The 20,918-nt window shown below is 40.1% G+C and overlaps 1 long non-coding RNA gene across 1 annotated transcript; it reads left to right on the top strand.

Annotated features, from left to right (window-relative positions):
- The first annotated feature begins 284 nt into the window (after window positions 1–284).
- On the top strand, window positions 285–2,098 carry LOC125515886. Its single transcript, XR_007287154.1, has 2 exons — window positions 285–1,036; window positions 1,731–2,098. It is a non-coding gene; the product is annotated as an uncharacterized LOC125515886 (long non-coding RNA).
- Window positions 2,099–20,918: the final 18,820 nt, after the last annotated feature.

Genomic DNA, 20,918 nt, shown 5'->3' with positions numbered 1-20,918 from the left:
GATCTCAATAAAAAACAAAATATGCCGCCCCTCTCTCGCACGAGAAAACGAGACACACCGACGCGAGGGTTCCCTGATGTTGTGCCCCATCCCTCCGCTCCAGGCAACCCTCGGTTGCCAGCTCGCTGGAGCACGATGGCAACAAATGGATGCCCTGGTCGTGTGCGACGGATGGAGTTCTCACGCACAAGCTAGGGTTGGAGCCGCCGGCTCTTCGTCCTGCCCGCTGGCAGCGAGTCTTCCCGTCCCGCACTGCCGCCTCCCCATTATCACAGGTACCTCCACCCCTTCCTCTTTCCCCTCTTCTCGCCTCTCCCTTCTCCCTCCTCCATCTTTGTTCCCTTCCCCCTCCCACCACAGTTATCTGTTCATGTTGTTGGCACCTGAAGAAGTTGGTGGCATGGTGAAGCCCCTGAGCAAAAGTTGCAGCAGTCTTTGAAGGAGTTGGAGAAGTCTCTAGCGATGCAAGTTCGCCTTAAACCTGAGTCCGGATCCAATTTCATCGGCACAAGCATATATTCCATGAATTTTCCATTAGATTCAGTGGACAGGTAATGTCCTCAACGACACTTGCACACCCTAAACCCTAAAAGAAACAACTTGATGCCTTGGGTAATTTTGGCTGCATCCGCCTTGGTTAGTTGGTTTACATGTGAATTCACACATTTAAAGGGCATGTGATGATTAACTTTATAAGTATTTATCCACGTTCTAAAGGAATTAAATAGGATGCAGTAGTGCAGACATTCAAAGGAGGTGAGAAGTGCACATATGCTTTATGTTACTTATATGCAAAGAGCAGCATATCAATATAGAAGTGTCATTCAGAGAGAGCTCTTTGAATATAATAAGACAAAAGATTAGCTGCCTGATTTTTTTATAAGAAGATCCTTCTATATGTTGAGTTACATGATTTTTAATTTGATCATCTTCTTTGAACAATTTTTGTGCTGACTATGATATTTCTTTTGATTTGTGGGTTCATCTGGGTCATCCTTAATTTACTCCTCACATAATAACTGTGAAACCTAATGAGGTACTTCTAAAAAATGCTCCCTCCTCTTTGATGTCTATTTGGTTACACAATTTTATGCTTGTGTGGTTTGGTTGTTCCTAATTGCTTTCGAACATTATTATTTGTGTGATAAGCATTGAGTAGATTGCCTGCAGCAAGATAACTTGAGTTTTTTGACTTAAGTAAACGATACGTAAATAGCTCTAAGTTAACATAATTTTGTATTATCTTTATCTTGCAGCAAATTGATATATGGGATTTGGGAGTAAATAGCTATATCATCGTTAAGTGATAGCCCTTGTACATTTTGAAACAACCAGAGTTTACATCAATATATTACTTTAAGGCAAAGTGCAGTTCTCATATATTTCATAATAGCATATAGATCCAAACAGAAGTTTATTTGCTACAACATGATTATGTTGCTTCCTTTTCTTCCGAGATATGTACATGTTCTCTCAACAAAAATGTACAAGGAAAAGTATTATCTCCAAAATAATCAAGGCTAAGCCAATAGTTGGATTTGGCCCATTTGATAATGCTACTGTAGAAATAGATCTCCCTACACATCTAGCGTACAGGTAAACAATTAAAGAAAAACATCGCAGGAAGTTGAGATTGAAAGCCTGTACATGTTGGCTTTAGCTTCATATGAACATTCTTTTGATGGTTCTTGCAACGGAACGAAATAAAACAAGATTACTTAAATCCACAGGCAGGAGGATAAAATTGTTGTTGGGACTCTGGTGAAAGCTGCATTGGAGAAGAGTACATGCAAAAAATAAACAATCATGATGCACTGTAAGTCCTCTCGCTGATTTCTGAACAATAAACAATGATGATGCTCTCTTCACTTCAGATATTCTAAAATTAAGGGAGTCACAATTCTTGACTGGATCATATGGGTATGCTATATGAAAAATGTACGAGGTGGTGTAGGAGGAGTTGAAAAAAATGCAGCTCAAAGTGAGTGCAAGTGCATAATGTCCTAGAATTATTTTTCGGCGAAAGTTAGTATCTTCTCAATATGTAACAGGACTGTAAATTTTGAGAAGTGGGAAATCAAAATCAATACCTTTCTTATAATTTAGGAGGGGCTCATGTGGAATTATTGTTTTTCTTCAGCTCATGGGATGCCCAGATTGTGGGCAAGATTAAGGCCTACGAGCCCCTTTGTACCATGCTATATTGCTCTTGAGGTTTACTATTCATTTGAGCTAATGATATATGATCATGGAATTAAAGAGGTGGAACACACCGGCCATGTATTACTAGCAAATGACATCGGCATCATGTATTGGCGATTTGTTAGTCAAGCATACTAACAAGGAGTGTCAAGATTTGTTTTTCATTCTCTATACTTTATTAGTTCATGAAGGTAAATGCTTTGTATGGGTGGTAAAGGAATCTTGGAGGTAATTTACATATAGTCTAGTTGACCAATCATTGGATAGAAAAATAGGCGGAGGCAATGTTGGCACCTATGCGGTGCCTCGTCGGGCCTTCTCGATCGCGCTTGGTGTCCTCTGGACCGCATTCACATAGTGAACATGAAGCGGATCCTCCGCAGGATCATATGCAATTGTGTATGCTATTGTCATGTCGATGAGCATTCTACGTTACGATCAAATCTATTTTTCCCATTGCAACACACGGGCAATTTTCCTAGTAATATAAAAGTTCATATTAAAGCCCATTAAACATCCAAAACAGATAATATAATAGCATGGAACAATAAAAAAATTATAGATACGTTGGAGACGTATCAGTACATACCCTCAGCCCCGAGGGTGAACTACTCCCTCCTCATCATGGAGAGCGCCGGGATGATCAAGATGGCCACCGGTGATGGATCCCCCCTCCAGCAGGGTGCCGGAACAGGGTCCCAATTGGTTTTTGGTGGCTTGTGGCGGAACTCCCGACCTAGGTTTCTTTTCATGGATTTCTGTATTTATAGGAATTTTTGGCGTCGGTCTCACGTCAGGGGGGGTCTTCGAGTCATCCACGAGATAGGGGGGCAAGCCAAGGGGGGTAGGGCGCGCCCTCCACCCTTGTGGATGTCTCTAGACTCTTCTGGCCTAACTCTTTTACTTCAGGGGCTTATTTTGGTCCATAAAAAATCATCAAAATTGGCACGTCAATTGGACTCCGTTTGGTATTCCTTTTCTGTAAAACTCAAAAACAAGGAAAAACATAAACTGGCACTGGGCTCTAGGTTAATAGGTTAGTCCCATAAATCATATAAAATAGCGTATAAATGCATATAAAACATTCAAGATGGATAATATAATAGCATGGAACAATCAAAAAGTATAGATACGTTGGAGACATATCACACTCTGGTGCGGACCGTACTCTGGTTGACCTACGAGGTTCGGTAGTAACTTGATCTGAAGTTTCATGACCATCATCATTAGCTTCCTCACTAATTGGTGTAGGAATCACTGGAACTGATTTCTATGATGAACTACTTTCCAATTCAGGAGAAGGTACAATTACCTCATCAAGTTCTACTTTCCTCCCACTCACTTCTTTCGAGAGAAACTCCTTCTCTAGAAAGGATCCATTCTTAGAAATGAATATCTTGTCTTCGGATCTGTGATAGAAGGTGTACTTAACAGTCTCCTTTGGGTATCCTATGAAGACACATTTCTCCGATTTGGGTTCGAGCTTATCAGGTTGAAGCTTTTTCACATAAGCATGGTAGCCCCAAACTTTAAGAAACAATAGCTTAGGTTTCTTGCTAAACCACAGTTCATATGGTGTCGTCTCAACGGATTTAGATGGTGCCCAATTTAACGTGAATGCAGCTGTCTCTAATGCATAACCCCCAAAACGATAGTGATAAATCGGTAAGAGACATCATAGATCGCACCATATCTAATAAAGTATGGTTACGACGTTCGGACACACCATTACGCTGTGGTGTTCCAGGTGGCGTGAGTTGTGAAACTATTCCACACTGTTTTAAATGAAGGCCAAAACTCGTAACTCAAATATTCGCCTCTGCGATCAGATCGCAGAAGCTTTATTTTCTTGTTACGATGATGCTCCACTTCATTCTAAAATTCTTTGAACTTTTCAAAATGATTCAAACTTGTGTTTCATTAAGTCGATATACCTATATCTGCTCAAATCAACTATGAAGATTAGAAAATAACGATACCCGCCACGAGCTTCAAGACTCATCAGACCAAATACATCGGTATGTATTATTTCCAATAAGTCAGTGGCTCGCTCCATTGTTCCAGAGAACGGAGTCTTAGTCATCTTGCCCATGAGGCATAGTTCGCAAGCATCAAGTGATTCATAATCAAGTGATTCCAAAAGTCTATCAGCATGGAGTTTCTTCATGCGCTCTACACCAATATGACCTAAACGGCAGTGCCACAAATAAGTTGCATTATCATTATTAACTTTGCATCTTTTAGCTTCAATATTATGAATATGTGTATCACTACAATCGAGATTCAACAAAAATAGACCACTCATCAAGGGTGCATGACCATAAAAGATATTACTCATATAAATAGAACAACCATTATTCTCTGATTTAAATGAATAACCGTCTCGCATCAAACAAGATCCACATATAATGTTCATGCACAACGCAAGCACCAAATAACAATTATTCAGGTCTAAAACTAATCCCGAAGGTACAGGGAGTATGCGGTGGTGATCTTATCAACCTTGGAATCACTTCCAACACACATCGTTGCCTCGCCCTCAACTAGTCTATGTTCATTTTGTAACTCCTGTTTCGAGTTACTAATCTTAGCAACTGAACCGGTATCAAATATCCTGGGTTAGTATGAACACTAGTAAAGTACACATCAATAACATGTATATCAAATATACCTTTCACTTTGCCATCCTTCTTATCCGCCAAATACTTGGGGCAGTTCCGCTTCCACTGACCAGTCCCTTTGCAGTAGAAGCACTCAATTTCAGGCTTAGGTCCAGACTTGGGCTTCTTCCCGGGAGTAGCAACTTGCTTGCTATTCTTATTGAAGTTCCCCTTCTTCCCTTTTCCCTTTTTCTTGAAACTAGTGGTCTTGTTAACCATCAAAACTTAATGCTCCTTTTTGATTTCTACCTCCGCAGCCCTTAGCATTGCAAAGAGCTCAGGAATTGTCTTCTCCATCCCTTGCATATTATAGTTCATCACGAAGTTCCAGTAACTTGGTGATAGTGACTAGAGAACTCTGTCAATAACTATCTTATTTGGAAGATTAACTCCCACTTGTTTCAAGTGATTGTAGTACTCAGACATTCTGAGCACATGCTCACTGGTTGAGCTATTCTCCTCCATCTTGTAGGCAAAGTACTTGTGAGAGGTCTCATATCTCTCGACTTGGGCATGAGTCTGATACCAATTTCAGCTCTTGGAACATCTTATATGCTCCATGGCGTTCAAAACATTTTTGAAGTCCCGATTCTAAGCCGTAAAGCATGGCGCACTAAACTATCAAGTATTGATCATACCAAGCTTGCCAAACGTTCATAACGTCTGCATCTGCTCCTGCAAAAGGTCCATCACCTAGTGATACGTCTCCAATGTATCTATAATTTTTGATTGCTCCATGCTATTATATATTCTGTTTTGGATGTTTAATGGGCTTATTTTTACACTTTTATATTATTTTTGGGACTAATCTATTAACCGGAGGCCCAGCCCAAATTGTTGTTTTTTTGCCTATTTCAGTGTTTTACAGAAAAAGAATATCAAACGGAGTGCAAACGGAATGAAACCTTTGGGAGCGTGATTTTTGGAACAAACGTGATCTAGAGGACTTGGAGTGGACATCAAGCAACCAACGAGGCGGCCACGAGGCAGGGGGGCGCGCCTACCCCCCTAGGCGCGCCCTCCACCCTCATGGGCCCCTCGTGGCTCCACCGACCTACTTCTTCCTCCTATATATATTGACATACCCCGAAAACATCCAGGAGCACCACGAAACCCTATTTCCACCGCCGCAACCTTCTGCACCCAAGAGATCCCATCTTGGGGCCTTTTCCGGAGCTCCGCCAGAGGGGGCATTGATCATGGAGGGCCTCTACATCAACTCCATGGCCCTTCCGATGATGTGTGAGTAGTTTACCTCAGACCTTCGGGTCATAGTTATTAGCTAGACGGCTTCTTCTCTCTCTTTGGATCTCAATACAAAGTTCTCCTCGATTCTCTTGGAGATCTATTCGATGTAATCTTCTTTTGCGGTGTGTTTGTCGAGATCCGATGAATTGTGGGTTTATGATAAAGTTTATCTATGAACAATATTTGAATCTTCCCTGAATTATTTTATGTATGATTGGTTATCTTTGCAAGTCTCTTCGAATTATCAGTTTGGTTTGGCCTACTAGATTGATCTTTCTTGCAATGGGAGAAGTGCTTAGCTTTGGGTTCAATCTTGCGGTGCTCGATCCTAGTGACAGAAAGGGAAACGACACGTATTGTATTGTTGCCATCGAGGATAAAAAGATGGGGTTTATATCATATTGCATGAGTTTATCCCTCTACATCATGTCATCTTGCTTAAGGCGTTACTCTGTTCTTATGAACTTAACACTCTAGATGCATGCTGGATAGCGGTCGATGTGTGGAGTAATAGTAGTAGATGCAGGTGGGAGTCGGTCTACTTGTCACGGACGTGATGCCTATATACATGATCATACCTAGATATTCTCATAATTATTCACTTTTCTATCAATTGCTCGACAGTAATTTGTTCACCCACCGTAATACTTATGCTATCTTGAGAGAAGCCACTAGTGAAACCTATGGCCCTGGGTCTATTTTCCATCATACAAGTGTCCAATCTATTTTATTTTGCAATCTTTACTTTCAATCTATATCATAATAATACCAAAAATATTTATGTTATTATTATTATTATCTCTATCAGATCTCACTCTTGCAAGTGGCCGTGAAGAGACTGACAACCCCGTTATCGCGTTGGTTGCGAGGTTCTTATTTGTTTGTGTAGGTACGAGGTGACTCGCGCGTGGTCTCCTACTGGATTGATACCCTGGTTCTCAAAAAATGAGGCAAATACTTACGCTATTTTGCTGCATCACCCTTTCCTCTTCAAGGGAAAACCAACGCATGCTCAAGAGGTAGCAAGAAGGATTTCTGGCGCCATTGCCGGGGAGATCTACGCCAAGTCAAAACATACCAAGTACCCATCACAACTCTTATCCTTCGCATTACATTATTTGCCATTTGCCTCTCGTTTTCTTCTCCCCCACTTCACCCCTGCCGTTTTATTCGCCCTCTTTTCCTTTCGCCCTCTCTTTCTGTTTGCTTTTTCTTCGCTTGTTTGCTTGTGTGTTGGATTGCTTGCTTTTCATGATGGCTCAAGATAATACTAAATTGTGTGACTTTGCCAATACCAACAATAATGATTTTATTAGCACTCCAATTGCTCCTCTTACCGATGCTGAATCTTGTCATGAAAGATCTGTTTTCTGGCCTTCCTAGTGAAGATGCCGCTACCCATCTAAACAACTTTGTTGGTTTGTGTGATATGCAAAAGAAGAAAGATGTGGATAATTATATTGTTAAACTTAAGCTATTTCCGTTTTCGCTTAGAGATCGTGCTAAAGCTTGGTTTTCGTCTTTGCCTAAAAATAGTATTGATTCATGGAATAAGTGCAAAGATGCTTTTATCTCTAAGTATTTTCCTCCCGCCAAGATCATCTCTCTTAGAAACGATATTATGAATTTTAAGCAACTTGATCATGAGCATGTTGCACAATCTTGGGAGAGGATGAAATTAATGATACGTAATTGTTCTACACCTGGTTTGAATTTATGGATGATTATACAAATTTTTTATGCCGGATTGAATTTTGCTTCTAGAAATCTTTTAGATTCGGCCACGGGAGGCACTTTTATGCAAATCACTTTAGGAGAAGCTACCAAACTCCTAGATAATATTATGGTTAATTATTCTCAATGGCACACTGAAAGATCTACTAGTAAAAAGGTGCATGCAATTGAAGAGATTAATGTTTTGAGTGGAAAGATGGATGAACTTACGAAATTGTTTGCTAATAAGAGTGCTCCTACTGAACCTAATGATATGCCTTTGTCTACTACGATTGAGAATAATAATGAATCTATGGATGTGAATTTTGTTGGTAGGAACAATTTTGGTAATAACGCGTATAGAGGTAATTTTAATTGTAGGCCGTTTCCTAGAAATTCCTCTAATAATTATGTTAATTCCTACAACAATTCTTATGGAAATTATAATAATATGAACTCTGATTTTGAATCTAGTATTAAAGAATGTATTAGTTCGCAAAAGAGTTTCAATGCTTTGATTGAAGAAAAATTGCTTAAGATTGATGAGTTGGCTAGGAACGTGGATATAATTTCTCTTGATATTGATTCTTTGAAACTTAGATCTATTCCACCTAAGCATGATATCAATGAGTCTCTCAAAGCCATGAGAATTTCCATTAATGAGTGCAAAGAAAGAACCGCTAGGATGCGTGCTAAGAAAGATTGCTTTGTGAAGGCGTGTTCTTCTAGTTTTATGATAATAAAGATGAAGATCTTAAAGTAATTGATGTGTCCCCTATTAAATCCTTGTTTTGCAATATGAATCTTGATAATGATGGGACTGGAGATGAGTCAACTTTAGTTAGAAGGCGTCCCAAAAATTCGGAGTTTTTAGATCTTGATGCAAAAATAGGTAAAAGTGGGATTGAAGAGGTTAAAACTTTAGATGGTAATGAACCCACTATCTTGGATTTTAAGGAATTTAATTATGATAATTGCTCTTTGATATATTGTATTTCCTTGTTGCAATCCGTGCTAAATTCTCCGCATGCTTATAGTCAAAATAAAGCTTTTACTAAACATATCGATGATGCTTTGATGCAATCTTATGTAGAAAAACTTGAGTTGGAAGTTTCTATCCCTAGAAAACTTTATGATGAGTGGGAACCTACTATAAAAATAAAAATTAAAGATCATGAATGCTATGCTTTGTGTGATTTGGGTGCTAGTGTTTCCACTATCCCAAAAAGTTTGTGTGATTTGCTAGGTTTCTGTGAATTCGATGATTGTTCGTTAAACTTGCACCTTGCGGATTCCACTATTAAGAAACCTATGATGCTCTTATTGTTGCAAATAGGAATTATGTGCCCGTAGATTTCATTGTTCTTGATATAGATTGCAATCCTTCATGTCCTATTATTCTTGGTAGACCTTTCCTTAGAACAATTGGTGCAATTATTGATATGAAGGAAGGGAATATTAGATTCCAATTTCCATTAAGGAAAGGCATGGAACACTTCCCCAAAAATAAAATAAAATTACCATATGAATCTATTATGAGAGACACTTATGGATTGCCCACCAAAGATGGCAATACCTAGATCTATCTTTGCTTTTATGCCTAGCTAGGGGCGTTAAACGATAGCGCTTGTTGGGAGTCAACCCAATTTTATTTTTATTCCTTGATGTTTGCTCCTATTTAGTAATAAATAATTTATCTAGCCTGTATTTTGATTGTGTTTTTGTGTTTAATTAGTGTTCGTGCCAAGTAGAACCATTGGGAAGACTTGGGGAATGTCTTTTTGATCTTGCTGCAAAAAATAGAAACTTTAGCGCTCACGAGAATTGCTGTCAATTTTTATTGGAGAGTGATATTTAGTTAATTAATTTTGCAGATGATTAATAGATAAATTTCTCACGTCCAGGAATTTATTTTAGAATTTTTTGGATTCCAGAAGTTTGTGTTAGTTACAGATTACTACACACTGTTCTGTTTTTGACAGATTCTGTTTTTCGTGTGTTGTTTGCTTATTTTGATGAATCTATGGCTAGTAATATAGCTTATAAACCATAGAGAAGTTGGAATACAGTAGGTTTAACACAAATATAAATAAAGAATGAGTTCATTACAGTACCTTGAAGTGGTGTTTTCTTTTCTTTCGCTAACGGAGCTCACGAGATTTTCTGTTAAGTTTTGTGTTGTGAAGTTTTCAAGTTTTGGGTAAAGATTTGATGGATTATGGAACAAGGAGTGGCAAGAGCCTAAGCTTGGGGATGCCCAAGGCACCCCAAGGTAAAATCCAAGGACACCAAAAATCCTACGCTTGGGGATGCCCCGGAAGGCATCCCCTCTTTTGTCTTCGTTCATTGGTAACTTTACTTGGAACTATATTTTTATTTACCATATGATATGTGTTTTGCTTGGAGCGTCTTGTATGATTTGAGTCTTTTCTTTTTAATTTACCACAATCATCCTTTCTGTATACACCTTTTGAGAGAGACACACATGAATCGAAATATATTAGAATACACTATGTGCTTCACTTATATCTTTTGAGTTATATAGTTTTTGCTCTAGTGCTTCACTTATATTTTTTAGAGCACGGTGGTGGTTTCATTTTATAGAAATAATTGATCTCTCGTGCTTCACTTATATTATTTTGAGAGTCCTTTAGAACAACATGGCAATTTGCTTTTAGGCATAATAAAAAAAGCTTTCATATAAGTGCATTGAATACTAAGAGAAGTTTGATACTTGATGATTGTTTTGAGATATGGAGATAGTGATATCAAAGTTGTGCTAGTTGAGTAGTTGTGAATTTGAGAAATACTTGTGTTGAAGTTTGCAAGTCCCGTAGCATGCACGTATGGTAAACGTTGTGTAACAAATTTGAAACATGAGGTGTTATTTGATTGTCTTCCTTATGAGTGGCGGTCGGGGACGGTCGATGGTATTTTCCTACCAATCTATCCCCCTAGGAGCATGCGCATAATACTTGGTTTTTGATGACTTGTAGATTTTTGCAATAAGTATGTGAGTTCTTTATGACTAATGTTGAGTCCATGGATTATACGCACTCTCACCCTTCCATCATTGCTAGCCTCTTCGGTACCGTGCATTACCCTTTCTCACCTTGAGAGTTGGTGCAACTTCGCCGGTGCATCCAAAACCCGTGATACGATATGCTCTATCACACATAAACCTCCTTATATCTTCCTCAAAACAACAACCATACCAACCTATTATGGCATTTCCATAGCCATTCCGAGATATATTGCCATGCAACTTTCCACCGTTCCGTTTACTATGACACGCATCATCATTGTCATATTGCCTTGCATGATCATGTAGATGACATCGTATTTGTGGCAAAGCCACCATTCATAATTCTTTCATACATGTCACTCATGAGTCATTGCACATCCTAGTACACCGCCGGAGGCATTCATATAGAGTCATATCTTGTTCTAGTATCGAGTTGTAATCATTGAGTTGTAAATAAATAGAAGTGTGATGATCATCATTAATAGAGCATTGTCCCAAAAAAAGAAAGGCCAAATAAAAAAAGGCCCAAAAAATAAAAAATAAAATAAAAAGGGGCAATGCTACTATCCTTTTTCCACACTTGTTCTTCAAAGTAACACCATGATCTTTATGATAGAGAGCCTCTTGTTTTGTCATTTTCATATACTAGTGGGAATTTTTCATTATAGAACTTGGCTTGTATATTCCAACAATGGGCCTCCTCAAGTGCCCTAGGTCTTCGTGAGCAAGCAAGTTGGATGCACACCCACTTAGTTTCTTTTATTGAGCTTTCATACATTTATAGCTCTAGTGCCAGTGGCGGATCTACAGGGTGGACAGGGTGGGCCGTGGCCCACCCTGGGATTTTGGCACAACCCATATATATACCATAGTCCATAAGAGATTAGCAGATGGGCCAGAAGAAAAGAAACGAAAAGCCCAACAACCACAACCTCGACTCGTTCACACAGCCATGGACCATGGTAGCCCGCGCACTGGCTCCCCGTCCACAAATCCCCTCACAGCTTCTCTACGCTCCAGCCAATCTCGTTGCCCCGACTTGCTGCCTGGATCCATGCCTCGCCGGCGACTATGACCGTCCCGCACCGGCCCGGCGCCACCGCACCCAGCCTGGTCCGCACTCGGTTGTCGGCGCTCGGCGCTTGGCAGCCGACGTTCTGCAGCTCCAGAAGGCCAGCCGTCATGCTCCCAACACGATTTGAGGTACCTTTGATGAGATTTCTGCTTGTTCCCCAATTTTTGTTTAGTCTTACTCATTGCTCGGCGTGCTGCCACCTGCCAGTACTTCTCATTATGAATTTAGGCTTGTTGTGCTCCTTTATAAATTGTAATGCAGTACTGCTGAATTCTGTCTAGGAATGTTACTACTTACAACTGAACTATTTCAGTTTGGGGCAAAAAAAATCTATGTGGCATCTTGAGCTGTAATTTCCAAGAATTTTACTAATTACTACCAAATTGTTTCAGTTTAGGTCAGAAAATTGATACATTGTTCTCGTTTTTTGAATCAATAAATGTCATTGTCACATTGGAGAACAGAATGTCAATCATGATCACATGATTACATATACAACCCAATAACGGTGGCGCAATGGGCGCTCGCTGAGCTATGCCACGTCATTTTCCATATCAAAGGTGGAAGAATGAACACATGCAAGTAGTCTTTGAACTTTTCAAGGTATGCAGGATTCTTTTATGCAAAACTGAGACTTATTTGAGAAAAAAATTGATCAATTTATCTTGTGCTACTGGTAAATTAATTAGTACATTTGCAGTTGTAAAAAAATATTATTAGGTTGGACCACCCTGGTTCAAAATCCTAGATCCGCCACTGTCTAGTGCATCTGTTGCATGGCAATCCCTACTCCTTGCATTGACATCAATTGATGGGCATCTCCCTAGCCCATTGATTAGCCGCGTCAATGTGACACTTTCTCCTTTTTGTCTTCTTCACATAACCCCTTCATTATATTCTATTCCACCTATAGTGCTATATCCATGGCTCACGCTCATGTATTGCGTGAAAGTTGAAAAAAGTTTGAGATTACTAAAGTATGAAACAATTGCTTGGCTTGTCATCAGGGTTGTGCATGATGAGAGCATTCTTGTGTGACGAAAATGGAGCATGACAAAACTATATGATTTTGTAGGGATGAACTTTCTTTGGCCATGTTATTTTGAGAAGACATGATTGCTTAGTTAGTATGCTTGAAGTATTATTATTTTTATGTCAATATTGAACTTTTATCTTGAATCTTTCGGATCTGAACATTCATGCCACAATAAAGAAAATTACATTCAGAAATATGTTAAGAAGCATTCCACATCAAAAATTCTGTTTTTATCATTTACCTACTCGAGGACGAGTAGGAATTAAGCTTGGGGATGCTTGATACGTCTCCAACGTATCTATAATTTTTGATTGCTCCATACTATTATATATTCTGTTTTGGATGTTTAATTGGCTTATTTATACAATTTTATATTATTTTTGGGACTAACCTATTAACTGGAGGCCCAGCCCAAATTGTTGTTTTTTGCCTATTTCAGTGTTTCGCAGAAAAAGAATATCAAACGGAGTCCAAACGGAATGAAACCTTCGGGAGCGTGATTTTTGGAACAAACGTGATCCAGAGGACTTGGAGTGGATGTCAAGCAACCAACGAGGCGGCCACGAGGCAGGGGGCGCGCCCTCCACCCTCGTGGGCCCCTCATGGATCCACCGATCTACTTCTTCCTCCTATATATATTGACATACCCCAAAAACATCCAGGAGCACCACGAAACCCTATTTCCACTGCCACAACCTTCTGTACCCAAGAGATCCCATCTTGTGACCTTTTCTGGAGCTCCGCCGGAGGGAGCATTGATCATGGAGGGCCTCTACATCAACTCCATGGCCCTTCTGATGATGTGTGAGTAGTTTACCTCAGACCTTCAGGTCCATAGTTCTTAGCTAGATGGCTTCTTCTCTATCTTTGGATCTCAATACAAAGTTCTCCTCGATTCTCTTGGAGATCTATTCGATGTAATCTTCTTTTGCGGTGTGTTTGTCGAGATCCGATGAATTGTGGGTTTATGATCAAGTTTGTCTATGAACAATATTTGAATGTTCTCTGAATTCTTTTATGTATGATTGGATATCTTTGCAAGTCTCTTCGAATTATCAGTTTGGTTTGGCCTACTAGATTGATCTTTCTTGCAATGGGAGAAGTGCTTAGCTTTGGGTTCAATCTTGCAGTGCTCGATCCCAGTGACAGAAAGGGAAACGACACGTATTGTATTGTTGCCATCGAGGATAAAAAGATGGGGTTTATATCATATTGCATGAGTTTATCCCTCTACATCACGTCATCCCTCTATATTTATCCTTTTATCTTTATCAGATCTCACTTTTGCAAGTGGCCGTAAAGGGATTGACAACCCCTTTATCGTGTTGGTTGCGAGGTTCTTATTTGTTTGTGTAGGTATGAGGTGACTCGTGCGTGGTCTCCTACTGGATTGATACCTTGGTTCTCAAAAACTGAGGGAAATACTTACACTGCTTTGTTGCATCACCCTTTCCTCTTTAAGGGAAAACCAACGCATGCTGAAGAGGTACCACCTAGCGGTGCATCAAGGACATAATACTTCTATGCAGCAATGAGGATAATCCTCAGATCACGGATCTAATCTGCATCATTGCTACTATCATCTTTCAACTTATTTTTCTCTAGGAACATATCAAAAATAAATGGGGAGCTATAATGCGAGCTATTGATCTACAACATAATTTGCAAATACTATCAGGACTAAGTTCATGATAAATTAGAGTTCAATTAATAATATTACTTAAGAACTCCCACTTAGATAGACATCCCTCTAGTCATCTAAATGATCATGTGATCCATATCAACTAAACCATGTCTGATCATCACGTGAGATGGAGTAGTTTTCAATGCTGAACATCTCTATGTTGATCAAATCTACTATATGATTCACGTTCGACCTTTTAGTCTCAGTGTTCCGAGGCCATATCTGCATATGCTACGCTCGTCAATTTTAACCCGAGTATTCCGCGTGTGCAAAACTGCCTTGCACCCATTGTATGTGAACGTAGAGCTTATCACACCCGATCATCACATGGTGTCTCAGCACGACGAACTTTCACAACCGTGCATACTCAGGGAGAACACTTATACCTTGAAATTTAGTGAGGGGTCATCTTATAGTGCTATCGCCATACTAAGCAAAATAAGATGCATAAAAGATAAACATCACATTCAATCAAAATATGTGACATGATATGGCCATCATCATCTTGTCCCTTTGATCTCCAACTCCAAAGCACCCTCATGATCTCTACCGTCACCGGCTTAACACCTTGATCTCCATCGTAGCATCTTTGTCGTCTCGCCAACTATTGCTTCTATGACTGTCGCTACCACTTAGTGATAAAGTAAAGCAATTACATGGCGATTGCATTTCATACAATAAAGAAACAACCATAAGGCTCCTGCCAGTTGTCGATAACTTTTACAAAACATGATCATCTCATACAACTATTTATATCTCATCACGTCTTAACTATATCACATCACAATATGCCCTGCAAAAGCAAGTTATACGTCCTCTACTTTGTTGTTGCAAGGTTTATGTGGCTGCTACGGGCTTCTAGCAAGAACCGTTCTTACCTATGCATCAAAACCACAAAGATTTTTTTGTCAAGTGTGATGTTTTAACCTTCAACAAGGACCGGCTGTAGTCAAACTCGATTCAACTAAAATTGGAGAAACAGACACCCGCCAGCCACCTGTGGGCAAAGCACGTCAGTAGAACTGGTCTCATGAACGTGGTCATGTAATGTTGGTCCGGGCCGCTCCATCCAACAATACCGCCGAATCAAAGTAAGATGTTGGTGGTAAGCAGTATGACTATTATCGCCCACAATTCTTTGTGTTCTACTCGTGCATATCATCTATGCATAGACCTGGCTCTGATACCACTTTTGGGGAACATAGCATGCAATTTCAAAAAAATTCCTACGATCACGCAAGATCTATCTAGGAGATGCATAGCAATGAGACAGGGAGAGTGTGTCCATGTACCCTCGTAGACTGAAAGCGGAAGCGTTAGGTTAACGTGGTTGATGTAGTCGATCGTCTTCACGATCCAAGTACCAAACGTACGGCACCTCCGTGTTCAGCACACGTTCATCTCGATGACGTCCCTCGAGCTCTTGATCCTGTAGAGGGTCGAGGGAGAGTTCCGACAGCACGATAGCGTGGTGACGATGATGGTGTTGTGATCCGCGTAGGGCTTCGCCTAAGCACTACGACACTATGACTGGAGGAGTAAACTGTGGAGGGGGCACCGCACACGGCTAAGAGATTTCTTGATGTGCTTTGGGGTGCCCCCTGCCTCTGTATATAAAGGAGGAGGGGAGGAGGCCGGCCACAAGGGACACGCCAAGGAGAGGGGAGCCCTACTAGGACTCAAGTCCTAGTAGGATTCGACCCCCCTTTTTTTCCTTCTACCGGAGGGGGAAAATGGGAAGGAGAGGGAGTAGGACAAGGAAAGGGGGTGGCACCACCTTCCCTAAACCAATTCGGCCTCCTCCCTTGTGGGCTGGTTCGCCTCCCTCCCATGGCCCATATGGCCCATATCTTCCACCGGGGGGTTCCAGTAACCCCTCCGGTACTCTGGTATGTACCCGATACACTCTGGAACCCTTCCGGTGTCCGAATACTACCTTCCAATACATCAATCTTTACCTCCCGGCCAATTCGAGACTCCTCGCCATGTCTGTGATCTCATCCAGGACTCCGAACAAACTTCGGTCACCAAAACACATTACTCATAAATACAAATCGTTATCGAACGTTAAGCGTGTGGACCCTACGGGTTCGAGAACTATGTAGACATGACCGAGACACCTCTCCGATCAATAACCAATAGCGGAACCTAGATGCTCATATTGGTTCCCACATATTCTATGAAGATCTTTATCGATCAAACCGTTATGACAACATACGTTATTCCCTTTGTCATCGATATGTTACAAGCCTGAGATTCGATCGTCGGTATCTCCATACCTAGTTCAATCTTGTTACCGGCAAGTCTCTTTACTCATTCTGTAATGCATCATCCCGCAACTAACTCATTAGTAACATTGCTTGCAAGGCTTATTATGATGTGCATTACCGAGAGGGCCCAGAGATACCTCTCCAATACTCAGAGTGACAAATCCTAATCTCGGTCTATGCCAACCCAACAAACACCTTTGGAGACATCTGTAGAGCATCTTTATAATCACCCAGTTACGTTGTGACGTTTGATAGCACACAAGGTGTTCCTCCGGTATTCTAGAGTTGCATAATCTCATAGTCAAAGGAATATGTATAAGTTATGAAGAAAGCAATAGCAATAAAACTCAACGATCATTATGCTAAGCTAACGGATGGGTCTTTTCCATCACATCATTCTCCTAATGTTGTGATCATGTTCATCAAATGACAACACATGCCTATGGTTAGGAAACTTAACCATCTTTTATTAATGAGCTAGTCTAGTAGAGGCATACTAGGGACACTGTGTTTTGTCTATGTATCCACACATGTATCAAGTTTCTGGTTAATACAATTCTAGCATTAATAATAAACATTTATCATGATATAAGGAAATATAAATAACAAGTTTATTATTCCCTCTAGGGCATATTTCCTTCAATATGTCATTCCCTTTGTCATCGGTATGTTACTTGCCTGGGATTCGATCATCGGTATCTTCATACCTAGTTCAATCTCGTTACCAGAAAGTCTCTTTACTCGTTCCGTAATGCATCATCCCATAACTAAGTCATTAGTCACATTTCTTCCAAGGCTTATCATGATGTGCATTATCGAGAGGGCCTAGAGATACCTCTCCGATACTCGGAGTGACAAATCCTAATCTCGATCTATGCCATCTCAACAAACACCTTCGGAGATACCTGTAGAGCATCTTTATAATCACCCAGTCACGTTGTGACGTTTGATAGCACACAAGGTATTCCTCCGATATCCGGGAGTTGCATAATCTCATAGTCAAAGGAATATGTATAAGTCATGAAGAAAGCAATAGCAATACAACTTAACGATCATTATGCTAAGATAACGGATGGGTCTTGTCCATCACATCATTGTCCTAATGATGTGATCCCGTTCATCAAATGACAACATGTGTCCATGGTTAGGAAACTTAACCATCTTTGATTAATGAGCTAGTCTAGTAGAGGCATACTAGGGACATTGTGTTTTGTCTATGTATTCACATATGTATCAAGTTTCCGGTTAATACAATTCTAGCTTGAATAATAAACATTTATCATGATATAAGGAAATATAAATAACAACTTTATTATTGCCTCTAGGGCATATTTCCTTCAGTCTCCCACTTGCACTAGAGTCAATAATCTAGATTACATTGTAATTGTTCTAACACCCATGGAGTCTTAGTGCTGATCATGTTTTGCTCGTGGAAGAGGCTTAGTCAACGGGTCTGCCACATTCAGATCTGTATGTATTTTGCAAATCTCTATGTCTCCCTCCTTGACTTGATCACAGATGGAATTGAAGCATCTCTTGATGTGTTTGGTTCTCTTGTGAAATCTGGATTCCTTTGCTAAGGCAATTGCTCCAGTATTGTCACAAAAGATTTTCATTGGACCCGATGCACTAGGTATTACACATAGATCAGATATGAACTCCTTCATCCAGACTCCTTCATTCGCTGCTTCCAAAGCAGCTATGTACTCCGCTTCACATGTAGATCCCGCCACGACGCTTTGCTTGGAACTGCACCAACTAATAGCTCCACCATTTGATATAAATACGTATCCGGTTTGTGACTTAGAGTCATCCGGAGCAGTGTCAAAACTAGCATCGACGTAACCATTTACGACGAGCTCCTTGTCATCTCCATAAACGAGAAACATATCCTTAGTCCTTTTCAGGTATTTCAAGATGTTCTTGACCGCTGTCCAGTGATCCACTGCTGGATTACTTTGGTACCTCCCTGATAAACTTATAGCAAGGCACACATCAGGTCTGGTACACAGCATTGCATACATGATAGAACCTATGGCTGAGGCATAGGGAATGACTTTTATTTTGTCTCTATCTTCTGCCGTGGTCGGGCATTGATTTTGACTCAACTTCACACCTTGTAAGACAGGAAAGAACCCTTTCTTTGACTGGTCCATTTTGAACTTCTTCAAAACTTTATCAAGGTATGTGCTTTGTGAAAGTCCAATTAAGCGTCTTGATCTATCTCTATAGATCTTGATGCCCAATATATAAGCAGCTTCACTGAGGTCTTTCATTGACAATTTCTTATTCAAGTATCCTTTTATGCTATCCAGAAATTCTATATCATTTCCAATCAATAATATGTCATCCACATATAATATTAGAAATGCTACAGAGCTCCCACTCACTTTCTTTTAAATGCAGGCTTCTCCAGAAGTCTGTATAAAACCATATGCTTTGATCACACTATCAAAGCGTATATTCAAACTCTGAGATGCTTGTACCAGTCCATAAATGGATCGTTGGAGCTTGCACACTTTGTCAGCACCTTTAGGATCGACAAAACCTTCTGGTTGCATCCTATACAACTCTTCTTTGAGAAATCCATTAAGGAATGCAGTTTTGACGTCCAGTTGCCACATTTCATAATCATAAAATGCGGCAATTGCTAACATGATTTAGATAGACTTAAGCATCGCTACAGGTGAGAAGGTCTCATCGCAGTCAACTCCTTGAACTTGTTGAAAACCTTTCGCAACAAGTCGAGCTTTGTAGACAGTAACATTACCATCAGCGTCAATCTTCTTCTTGAAGCTCCATTTATTCTCTATGGCTTGCCGATCATCGGGCAAGTCAACCAAAGTACATACTTTGTTCTCATACATGGATCCCATCTCAGATTTCATGGTCTCAAGCCATTTTGCAGAATCTGGGCCCATCATCGCTTCCTCATAGTTCATTGGTTCGTCATGGTCTAGTAACATGACTTCCAGAATAGGATTACCATACCACTCTAGTGCAAAATGCACTCTGGTTGACCTACGAGATTCGGTAGTAACTTGATCTGAAGTTTCATGATCATCATCATTAACTTCCTCACTAGTTGATGTAGGCATCACAGGAACATTTTTCCGTGATGAGCTACTCTCCAATTAAAGAGGAGGTACAATTACCTCATCAAGTTCTACTTTCCTCCCACTCACTTCTTTCGAGAGAAACTCTTCTCTAGAAAGGATCCATTCTTAGCAACAAATATCTTGCCTTCGAGATCTGGATTCAAGCTTATCAGGCTGAAGCTTTTTCACATAAGCATCGCAACCCCAAACTTTAAGAAATGACAGCTTAGGTTTCATGCCAAACCACAGTTCATACAGTGTCATCTCAACGGAATTAGATGGTGCCCTATTTAATGCGAATGCAGCTATCTCTAATGCATAACCCCAAAACAATAGTGTTAAATTGGTAAGAGACATCATAGTTCGCACCATATCTAATAAAGTACGGTTACGACGTTCGGACACACCATTACGCTATGGTGTTCCAGGTGGCGTGAGTTGTGAAACTATTCCACATTATTTTAAATGAAGGCCAAACTCGTAACTCAAATATTCTCCTCCGGATCAGATCGTAGAAACTTTATTTTCTTGTTACGATGATTCTCCACTTCACCCAGAAATTCTTTGAACTTTTCAAATGTTTCAGACTTGTGTTTCATTAAGTGGATATACCCATATCTGCTCAAATCATCTATGAAGGTCAGAAAATAATGATATTTCCGGAGAACGGAGTTTTATTCATCTTTCCCATGAGGCATGGTTCGCAAGCATCAAATGATTCATAATCAAGTGATTCCAAAAGTCCATCTGCATGGAGTTTCTTCATGTGCTTTACACCAATATGACCTAAATGGCAGTGCCACAAGTATGTTGCACTATCATTATCAACTTTGCATCTTTTGACATCAATATTATGAATATGTGTATCACCACAATCGAGATTCAACAAAAATAAACCACTCTTCAA

Source organism: Triticum urartu, chromosome 6, assembly GCF_003073215.2.
Source record: "Triticum urartu cultivar G1812 chromosome 6, Tu2.1, whole genome shotgun sequence".
Taxonomy (NCBI): Eukaryota; Viridiplantae; Streptophyta; class Magnoliopsida; order Poales; family Poaceae; genus Triticum; species Triticum urartu.
This window is presented reverse-complemented; position numbering and strand designations above follow the sequence as displayed.